The 11162-nt window shown below is 42.0% G+C and overlaps 1 protein-coding gene across 4 annotated transcripts in view; it reads left to right on the top strand.

Annotated features, from left to right (window-relative positions):
* The first annotated feature begins 3622 nt into the window (after nt 1–3622).
* Nucleotides 3623–11162, top strand: part of LOC139406934 (ankyrin repeat and SOCS box protein 2-like) — a 45174-nt gene continuing 37634 nt past the window's right edge. Inside the window, exon 1 of one of the 4 annotated variants that reach the window (XM_071150096.1) lies at nt 3623–4598. The gene's annotated coding sequence lies outside the window, so the exon portion shown is untranslated. The remainder of the gene's footprint in view (nt 4599–11162) is intronic. The other 3 variants (XM_071150098.1, XM_071150097.1, XM_071150099.1) reach the window with 3 other exon arrangements.

Raw genomic sequence — 11162 nt, 5'->3', positions numbered from 1 at the left:
CGCACACCATGAAGAAAGGACGTACCTGCTAAAATCGGTTTCCAATTGAACATACTTCTTTCCGTAAGAAATATTATAGTTTGATTACATTTTAGGGTATCTGAGGAATAAATAGAAACATATTTTGACTTGTTGAAACAAAGTTTAGGGGTAGATTTTCGGATTCCTTTCTCTGCACTTTGAATGAGTGGATTACTCACATCGATGGCGCCATCTAAACTGACTTTTTGGGATATAAAAAAATATTTTATCTAACAAAACAACACTACATGTTATAGCTGGGACCCTTTGGATGACAAATCAGAGGAAGATTTTCAAAAAGTAAGTGAATATTTAATCGCTAATGTTGAATTTATGAAACCTGTGCCAGTGGAAATTGGGGCACCGTCCTCAAACAATCGCATGGCATGCTTTCGCTGTAATAATTACTGTAAAACGGACAGAGCAGTTTGATTAAGAAGAATTTAAGCTTTCAACCGATATAAGACACTTAAATTTATCTTAATGTTTAATATCCGTAATTCTTATGATTTTTTACTTGAATTGCGCGCCTTCCAATTTCACCGGAAGTTGTCCCTCTATCGGGATGCCTAGCTCTAAGAAGTTTTAATAGAAAAAAAATCAATACATTTAGCTTCGGTTAGAGAAGATGGGGGAGACTGAAATGAAAACATATGCTTTAAGTTCTTTGCTTCCTCTTTCAAAATATAATTTGGTGAATCATGGATGACTCCGTCAAGTTTCAATTCATTTTGGTAGCATTCCTATGTTGAAGATTCAAAAATAATTTAGTGCATTTTTCCCCATATTCCAATTGCTTTATTATTATAATATATTGCACTTGATCTATGTTGAATAAGTTCCACCATTTATTTTTGTTTTTCCCCTGACTTATTCTGAGCCTCTACGGTACAGTTTTTATTGCTATTTTTCTGTTTTGTTAGACCTTCTATTTCCTTTGTTAGTATGGACTCCTTTGACCTAAATTGCTTTTGTTTGTTTTAGAGCTGAGTACCGAATTGCATGGCCTCTAAAGGCACATTTAAAAGAGTTCCATACAATAAGCGGATTTGCTATACCTATGATATGTTAGAACAATTCATTTATAAATTCCTCTGTCTTAGTTAAAAACAAGTTATCATCCATTACGCTTTGATTAGATTTCCAATATCCTTTCCCACCTGGAAATTCAGTAAGAGTAATGTATATGCCAATTATCTGTCAGTCCGACAGGACAGGATTAGGATTGAATCCTACTACACCGGCTACGCTCGTCTGATGAGGCAGGGCTTGAAAACTATTACAGACCACAAAGGGAAAACCAGCCGCGAGCTGCCCAATGACTTGATGAGCTGATGTTGCTTCCAGAGGGAGCTTGGAACTCGTTAGTGAGTGTTGCTACGTGCTTTAGCACTCGGGGGTCCTGTTCTGTGAGCTTGTGTGGCCTACCACTTTGCGGCTGAGCCTTTGTTACTATATGATTCCATTTCAAAATAACAGCACTCACAGTTGACCGGGGCAGCTCTAGCAGGGCAGAAATTTGATGGACTTACTTGCTGGAAAGGTAACATCCTACGATGGTGCCATGTTGAAAGTCAGTGAGCTCTTCAGCTAGGCCATTCTACTGCCAATGTTTGTCTATGGAGATTCCATGGCTATGTGCTCGATTTTATCCACCTGTCAGCAATGGGTGTGGTTGAAATAGCCAAATCCAGTAATTTGAAGTGGTGTCCACATACTGTACTTTTGTATGGAATGCCTTCAGAAAAGTATTCAGACCCATTGACTTTGTTAGTTTACAGCCTTATTCTGAAATTGATTTTTTTTAAGTTCCTCATCAACCTACACACAGGGTTTTTTCGAAATTTTAGCAACTTTTAAAAAATTAAAAACTGAAATATCACATTTACATAAGTATTCAGACCCTTAACTCTGTACTTTGTTGAATCACCTTCGGCGGCGATTACAGCCTTGATTCTTCTTGGGTATGACAGTACAAGCTTGGCACGCCTGTATTTGGGGAGTTTCTCCAATTCTTCTCTGTAGATCCTCTCAAGCTCTGTCAGGTTGGATGGGGAGCGTCACTGCATAGCTATTTTCAGGTCTCTCCAGAGATGTTTGATTGGGTTCAAGTCAAGGCTCTGTCTGGGCCACTCAATGATATTCAGATACTTATACTGAAGCCACTCCTGTCTTGTCTTGGCTGCGTGCTTAGCGTTGTTGTCCTGTTGGAAGGTGAACCTTCACCCCAGTCTGAGGTCCTGAGCGCTCTGGGGCAGGTTTTCATGAAAGGATCTCTCTGTACTTTGCTCCGTTAATCTGTCCCTCGATCCTGACTAGTCTCCCAGTCCCTGCCGCTGAAAAATATCTCCACAGCAAAATGCCGCCATCACCATGCTTCACCGTAGGGAGGATGCCAGGTTTCCTGCGGACATGAAGCTTGTCATTCAGGCCAAAGAGTTCAATCTTGGTTTCAACAGACCAGAGGATCTTGTTTCTCATGGTCTGAGAGTCCTATCGGGGGAGAAGGTGTGTATTTTGGCAAACTCCATGCGGGCTGTCATGTGCATTTTACTGAGGACTGGCTTCTGTCTGGCCACTCGACCATAAGGTTCTGATTAGTGGAGTGCTGCAGAGATGGTTGTCCTTCTGGAAGGTTATCCCATCTCCACAGAGGAACTCTGGAGATCTGTAAGTGAGACCACTGTGTTCTTGGTCACCTCCCTGACCAAAGCCCTTCTCCCCCGGTTGCTCAGTTTGGCCAGGCGGCCAGCTCTAGGAAGAGTCTTGGTGGTTCCAAACTTCTTCCATTTAAGAATGATGGAGGCCACTTTGTTCTTAGGGACCTTCAACTCTGCACAAATGTTTTGGTACCCTTTCCCAGATCTGTGCCTTGACACAATCCTGTCTCAGAGCTCTACGGACCATTCCATTGGCCTCATGGCTTGGTGTTTGCATTGACATGCACTGTCAACTGTTGACCCTGATATAGAAATCATGTCCAATCAATTGAATTTATCATAGGTGGACTCCAATCAAGTTCTTGAAACAAGGATTATCAATTCCGAGTCTCATAGCAAAGGTCTGAGTAGGTCTGAATAGGTATTTCTGTATTTCTGTTTTGTCATTGTGGGGTATTGTGTGTATATATTGATGACGAAAATGTTTATTTAATCCATTTTAGTATAAGGCTGTAACGTAACAAAATGTGGAAAAAGAGAAGTTCTGTTCTGAATACTTATAGTTCTGAATACTTATATAGTGTATTTTCTGTGCTAATATCGCTGGCTATTATAATGTTTACTAGGTAGCTAACGTTACCCTCGCTACCATGGTCACAGTGACCAACCTGACTCACAACACAGGCTGGGAGCAGCTCATGGGCACTTAGGGGTAAAGTGTCTTGCTCAAGGGCACAACATCAGCAGGTAGTATACAGAAATATTGTAGCTGGTAACCTTGTGGCTGCCGGATTACTCCCTGCAGATTTTCCCACAGGCAGCAGCTAGGGGTTCAAACCGATAACTATCGCTTAAAATTTCTCCCCTGGCGGTTGAGCCTAGTGGTTAAACTAACTTTGAATCCAAGATCTACTTGGACAAGTTAGTTGTTTTCTATTTTGATGTTATTCACAAAAATAATAATAATAATAATAATAGGCACGCAAATGTTCACACTTTGATTCAGTAGGTAAAACTAGAAATTGTGTTTTCTGCTGACGCCATGCTTTCTGCAACATACTTTTTATTGCTTGTTCTGCACGACAACAAACAATTAGCTGAGTACAGAACAAACCCCTAAGCTCTACACTCAACAGGGTATTAACAAATTCACTGACGACATGACTGTAACTCTAGTGGCTGGTATTCTCGATTCCAGCCTGTGGGTATCTGTGAATTTGTCCACATACAAAAAGGAATGTAAAGTGTACTGGGTTTAGAAGTAAACAAACACATGACACAGATTGAGCTGCCAACACAACGGAAAGAAGCTAACCTTGTTGATCAACTTGAATCTTTTTTCATGCAGTTAATGAACACCTCTTTGCATTGCAGTGATTTTAACACAACACAATACCAGACTAGTTAACATAAGAAACAACTCACCATAATTAAACCTGACCCAGACGCAGAAAGAGTCTGACCAAGCACAGGAGGACTACAAGCCTAAAGACTGTACTCTGGACTACTCACAGTTTCCATTGAACATAGTCAATATCACTTTATTGTAATATTTACGAATTGTATGATTGACACATTTCCTGAATTTTGGGAATCTTTGCTTTTACTCCCAAGAGTTCCAGCTATTTGTTTTGTTGTTCAGCGAACTCAGTCCCTCATCAAAAAACTAGGCCAGCTCCTGCTCTGGAGCAATCTGAGCTATGAAGGGGGAGAGGAAAAGTTGGCCCACCATACCTTGGATATCACGTGAAGCCTCCAAAAATATCCTAGACGGCTGGAGCAGAAGCCCAGGCTCAGAGCCCTCCACTGTCAGAGGAGTGGAGAAGTCTTAGTGGAGGAAAGTGAGACTAACCAGAGAAGAAAAACACTTTTTAAACTGTTTTTGCCTCTGGAGAACGGTAAGAGCTTGGGTGGAAGGTAAGACAAATTTTGGACTATGTTGTTCTTCCCTGTATTATACTTATGCTAAAAAAAATATTCTACTGAGCCATTTACTTTATTTTCATATTCTTATCTTTTATTATTACTTATTGCATTGTCGAGAAGGAACCTACAACCTGCAAGGGCTCCCGAGTGGTACAGGGCTCTAAAGCATTGCATCTCAGTGCTAGAGGTGTCCCTACAGACAGACACCCTGGTCTGAATCCAGGCTGTATCACAACTGACCATGATTGGGAGTCCCATAGGGCGGCACACAGTGTAGTCTGGGTTTGGCCGGTGTAGGCCGTCATTGTAAATAAGAATTTGCATGACATTCTTATTAGGGGTGTGCCGACATGGCCATAATCATATCCAGAAATTGACAGTTGAAAACTGAAAAAAAACCATGTTTTTTTACGACTAAATAGATGTTGGCAAAATACCTCCCTGCACATTTTCACTGCAAAAAAGCTAAAGATTAGGATCAGCACGTGGAGGGGTGTGTGTGTGTGTGTGTGTGTGTGTGCCTGTGTCATCAACTTGTTGACAAGCCACTTGCACATACTTTGGTTTTGCAGTTACATTCAACTACGTATTTATTTAGACAGTGATTCTAAAACGTTTAACTTGGCTCTATATTCCAACATTTTGGATTTTAGATAAAATGTTTTAAATGTGGTGACAGTAGGGAATGTCACATTTTATTTGAGGGCATTTTAAAACACTATCTTTTTTTGCCATTTAGAAATGAAAGCACCCCCATTTGAAAGTGTCATACGTATTTGGAAAATTCACTTATTGTAAATTAAAATTAGTCAAAAGTGTAGTACTTGGTCTCATATTCCTAGCATGCAAAGTGTCACGGATCCCCTGGTACTGCTGCTCATTCCGTTCACCAGCTCCAGAGGTCTACGTCTAGGCATCACTGAACTGGATACATTACCACCAAACCTGGACTGTCTTGTCTCATTACGCACACCTGGTTCCCATTCCTCTTGATTAGTATGTGTATATACAGTTGAAGTCGTACATTTACATACACCTTAGCCAACTCAATTTTTCACAATTCCTGACATTTAATAGTAGTAAAAATTCCCTGTCTTAGGTCAGTTAGGATCACCACTTTAATTTAAGAATGTGAAATGTCAGAATAATAGTAGAGAGAATTATTTATTTCAGCTTTTTGTTTCTTTCATCACATTCCCAGTGGGTCATAAGTTTACATACACTTAATTTGTATTCGGTAGCATTGTTTTAAATCCTCTCTGATCTCCCCATCCCGGATCCGGGATCGTGAATACAGACTCAAGCTCATTACCATAACGCAACGTTAACTATTCATGAAAATCGCAAATGAAATGAAATAAATATGCCATCTCTCAAGCTTAGCCTTTTGTAAACAACACTGTCATTGCAGATTTTCAAAATATGCTTCTCAACCATAGGAAAACAATCATTTGTGTAACAGTAGCTAGCTAGCGTAGCATTTAGCGTTAGCATTAGCGTTAGCATCCAGCAGGCAACATTTCAACAAAAACAAGAAAAGCCTTCAAATAAAATAATTTACCTTTGAAGAACTTCGGATGTTTTCAATGAGGAAACTCTCAGTTAGATAGCAAATGCTCAGTTTTTCCAAAAAGATTCTTTGTGTATTAGAAATAGCTCCGTTTTGTACATCACATTTGGCTACCAAAAAAAAACGAAAATTCAGTCCTCAAAACGCGAACTTTTTTCCAAATTAACTCTATAATATCGACTGAAAACATGGCAAACGTTGTTTAGAATCAATCCTCAAGGTGTTTTTCCACATATCTCTTCGATGATATATCGTTCGTGGAAGCCTGGTTTCTCCTCTCTATCAAATGGAAAAATACTTGCACCTGGCGTTGCGCACCAATTTCGACGCAGGACACCAGGCGGACACTTGGAAAATGTAGTCTCTTATGGTCAATCTTCCAATGATATGCCTACAAATACGTCACAATGCTGCCGACATCTTGAGGAAATGGCAGAAGGTCTAAGCTTATTCCTGTCGCATTCACAGCCATATAAGGAGACATTAGAAAACAGAGCTTCAGAAATTCTGCTAATTTCCTGTTTGACGTTTCATCTTGGTTTCGCCTGTAGAATGAGTTCTGGGGCACTCACAGACAATATCTTTGCAGATTCTGAAACTCCAGAGTGTTTTCTTTCCAAAACTGTCAATAATATGCATAGTCGAGCATCTTTTCGTGACAAAATATTGCGCTTAAAACGGGAACGTTTTTTATCCAATAATGAAATAGCGCCCCCATAGACTCAACTGGTTTTAACTTGGGTCAAATGTTTCGGGTAGCCTTCCACAAGCTTCCCACAATAAGTTGGGTGAATTTTGGCCCATTCCTCCTGACAGAGCTGGTGTAACTGAGTCAGGTTTGTAGGCCTCCTTGCTCGCGCACGCTTTTTCAATTCTGCCCACACATTTTCTATGGGATTGAGGTCCGGGATTTGTGATGGCCACTCCAATACCTTGACTTTATTGTCCTTGACTTTGTTGTCCTCCGTCATGAAGCCATCTATTTTGTGAAGTGCACCAGTCCCTCCTGCAGCAAAGCACCCCCACAACATGATGCTGCCACCCCCGTGCTTCACGGTTGGGATTGTGTTCTTCGGCTTGCAAGCTTCCCCCCTTTTTTTCCAAACATAATGATGGTCATTATGGCCAAAGAGTTCTATTTTTGTTTCATCAGACCAGAGGACATTTCTCCAAAAAGTACGATCTTTGTCTCCATGTGTGGTTGCACATTAGAGTCTGGCTTTTTTTATGGCTGTTTGGGAGCAATGGCTTCTTCCTTGCTGAGCAGCCTTTCAGGTTTTGCTGATATAGGACTCATTTTACTGTGGATATAGATACTTTTGTACCTGTTTCCTCCAGCATCTTCACAAGGTCCTTTGCTGTTGTTTTGGGATTGATTTGCACTTTTCTCACCAAAGTACGTTCATCCCTAGGAGACAACACGCGTCTTCTTCCTGAGCGGTATGACGGCTGCGTGGTCCAATGGTGTTTATACTTGCGTACTATTGTTTGTACAGATGAAAGTGGTACCTTCAGACATTTGAAAATTGCTCCCAAGGATGAACCAGACTTGTGGAGGTCTACAATGTTTTTTCTGAGGTCTTGGCTGATTTATTTTGATTTTCCCATGATGTCAAGCAAAGAGGCACTGAGTTTGAAGGTAGGCCTTGAAATACATCCACAGGTACACCTCAAATTGACTCAAATTATGAATGAATTCAGAATTGTGATACAGTGAATTATAAGCGACATAATCTGCCTGTAAACAATTGTTGGAAAAATGATGTCCTAACCGACTTGCCAAAACTGTAGTTTGTTTACAAGAAATTTGTAGAGTGATTGAAAAACGAGTTTTAATGACTCCAACCTAAGTGTATGTAAACTTCCAACTTCAACTTTATGTGTTCTCTGTACCCCATTGTCCTTGTTGGTTATTGTTACCATGTCCGTTGGTCTTGTGAGCACCTGTGCTGTTGTATCGGCTTCCATGCTACGTGTTATTGTGCACTTGTTTTACAGTTCTAGTCCCATGTATTATTTAGAGGTTTACACCTTCCTCTTTGTTTGGGTGGAGAAAAAGAAAAACTATCACGGATTACTGGCTTGTCTTCTATCATTATACCACGTGACACAAAAACTGCATCAAACTTGTGGAAGCATTTGCAGTTTGTTTGGTTGTGTTTGGATTATGTTGTGCCCTATAGAAATGAATGGTAAATAATGTATTGAGTCACTTCTATAGTAAATAAGAATAGAATATATTTCAGAACACTTCTACATTAACGAGAATGCTACCATAATTACGGATAATCATTAATGAATTGTGAATAATTATGAGTCAAACGCTTGATGTAATCATCGCGTGCTAGGAATATAGGACCAAATACTAATCTTTTGATTAAATTGAATACACTTAATGTCACACCCTGATCTGTTCCACCTGTCTTTGTGATTGTCTCCACCCTCCCTTCCAGGTGTCACCCATATTCCCCTTTATCCCCTGTGTATTTATACCTATGTTCTCTGTTTGTCTGTTGCCAGTTTGTATTGTTTGTTCAAGTCAACCAGCGGTTTTTGTCTCAGCTCCTGCTTTTTCCAGTCTCTCGTTTCTCGCTCTCCTGGTTTTGACCCTTGCCTGTCCTGACTCCGAGCCCGCCTGTCCTTACTCCGAGCCCGCCTGCCTGACCACTCTGCCTGCCCCTGACCCTGAGCCTGCCTGCCGACCTGTAGCTTTGCCCCCCTCTGGATTACCGACCTCTGCTTTACCCTGACCCTGAGCCTGCCTGCTACCTGGTACTGTAGCCCCACCTCTGCTAAACTGACTCCTGCCTTCCTAGACCTGTCTATTGCCTGCACCTGTTGGATTATTAAACTATTGTTTATTCGACGTGGTCTGCATCTGGGTCTTACCTTCATACAGTGGGGCAAAAAAGTATTTAGTCAGCCACCAATTGTGCAAGTTCTCCCACGTAAAGATGAGAGAGGCCTGTAATTTTCCTCATAGGTACACTTAAACTATGACAGAGAAAATTAGAAAAAAAATCCAGAATATGACATTGTATGATTTTTAATGAATTTATTTGCAAATAATGGTGGAAAATAAGTATTTGGTCACCTACAAACAAGCAAGATTTCTGTCTCTCACAGACCTGTAACTTCTTCTTTAAGAGGCTTCTCTGTCCTCCACTCGTTACCTGTATTAATGGCACCTGTTTGAACTTGTTATCAGTATAAAAGACACCTGTCCACAACCTCAAACAGTCACACTCCAAACTCCACTATGGCCAAGAGCTGTCAAAGGACACCAGAAACAAAATTGTAGACCTGCACCAGGCTGGGAAGACTGAATCTGCAATAGGTAAGCAGCTTGGTTTGAAGAAATCAACTGTGGGAGCAATTATTAGGAAATGGAAGACATACAAGCCCACTGATCATCTCTCTCGATCTGGGGCTCCACGAAAGATCTCACCCCGTGGGGTCAAAATGATCACAAGAACGGTGAGCAAAAATCCCAGAACCACACGGTGGGACCTAGTGAATGACCTGCAGAGAGCTGGGACCAAAGTAACAAAGCCTACCATCAGTAACACACTACGCCGCCAGGGACTCAAATCCTGCAGTGCCAGACGTGTCCCCTGCTTAAGCCAGTACATGTCCAGGCCCGTCTGAAGTTTGCTAGAGAGCATTTGGATGATCCAGAAGAAGATTGGGAGAATGTCATATGGTCAGATGAAACCAAAATAAAACTTTTTGGTAAAAACTCATCTTGTCGTGTTTGGAGGACAAAGAATGCTGAGTTGCATCCACAGAACACCATACCTACTGTGAAGCATGGGGGTGGAAACATCATGCTTTGGGGCTGTTTTTCTGCAAAGGGACCAGGACGACTGATCCGTGTAAAGGAAAGAATGAATGGGACCATGTATCGTGAGATCTTGAGTGAAAACCTCCTTCCATCAGCAAGGGCATGGAAAATGAAACGTGGCTGGGTCTTTCAGCATGACAATGATCCCAAACACACCGCCCGGGCAACGAAGGAGTGTCTTCGTAAGAAGCATTTCAAGGTCCTGGAGTGGCCTAGCCAGTCTCCAGATCTCAACCCCATAGAAAATCTTTGAAGGGAGTTGAAAGTCCGTGTTTCCCAGCAACAGCCCCAAAACATCACTGCTCTAGAGGAGATCTGCAAGGAGGAATGGGCCAAAATACCAGCAACAGTGTGTGAAAACCTTATGAAGACTTACAGAAAACGTTTGACAAATACTTATTTTCCACCATAATTTGCAAATAAATTCATTAAAAATCCTACAATGTAATTTTGAGATTTTTTTTTCTCATTTTGTCTGTCCTAGTTGAAGTGTACCTATGATGAAAATTACAGGCCTCTCATCTTTTTAAGTGGGAGAACTTGCACAATTGGTGGCTGACTAAATACTTTTTTGCCCCGCTGTACCTGATAGTACGAACTGGCCATGACTGGCCCAGCAGACCCGGACCAGTTGCGCAACGCCATCTCCTCCCAAGGAGCCTCCATTGGTAGGCACGAGCAATTGCTTATGGGTCTGATGGAGGGAGTCCAAATGTTTGCTGAGCGCCATGACCAGGACATGCTGCTAGAGTATTTCCGCGGGACATCTGGGGGTCAGCCTGCCACGGTGCCCCCTCAGCAACTCGGCAGTTAGCAGCGCCGCCCCACCACCTTCCCAGGAGCCCCGGTTACTTCCTCCAGAACGCTTTAATGGAGAGCCGAGCACCTGTTGGGCTTCATCCCTCCTCCTTCTCCTCGGATCGCTCCAAAATAGCCTACCTCATCACGCTGATGTCTGGAAGGGCTCTCACCTGGGCTACCGCCGTATGGGAACATCAGCAGAATGGGCCATGTGCGCGAGCCTGGAGGGGTTCATGGGAAAGGTGAGGAAGGTCTTTGATGCCCCGTTCTCCGGGAGAGAAGCTGCCTGGAAGTTAATCCAGCTCCGACAGGATGCCCGCATTGTGGCCGACTATGCGGT

The sequence above is a fragment of the Oncorhynchus clarkii genome, chromosome 4 (genome assembly GCF_045791955.1).
Source record: "Oncorhynchus clarkii lewisi isolate Uvic-CL-2024 chromosome 4, UVic_Ocla_1.0, whole genome shotgun sequence".
Taxonomy (NCBI): domain Eukaryota; kingdom Metazoa; phylum Chordata; class Actinopteri; order Salmoniformes; family Salmonidae; genus Oncorhynchus; species Oncorhynchus clarkii.
This window is presented reverse-complemented; position numbering and strand designations above follow the sequence as displayed.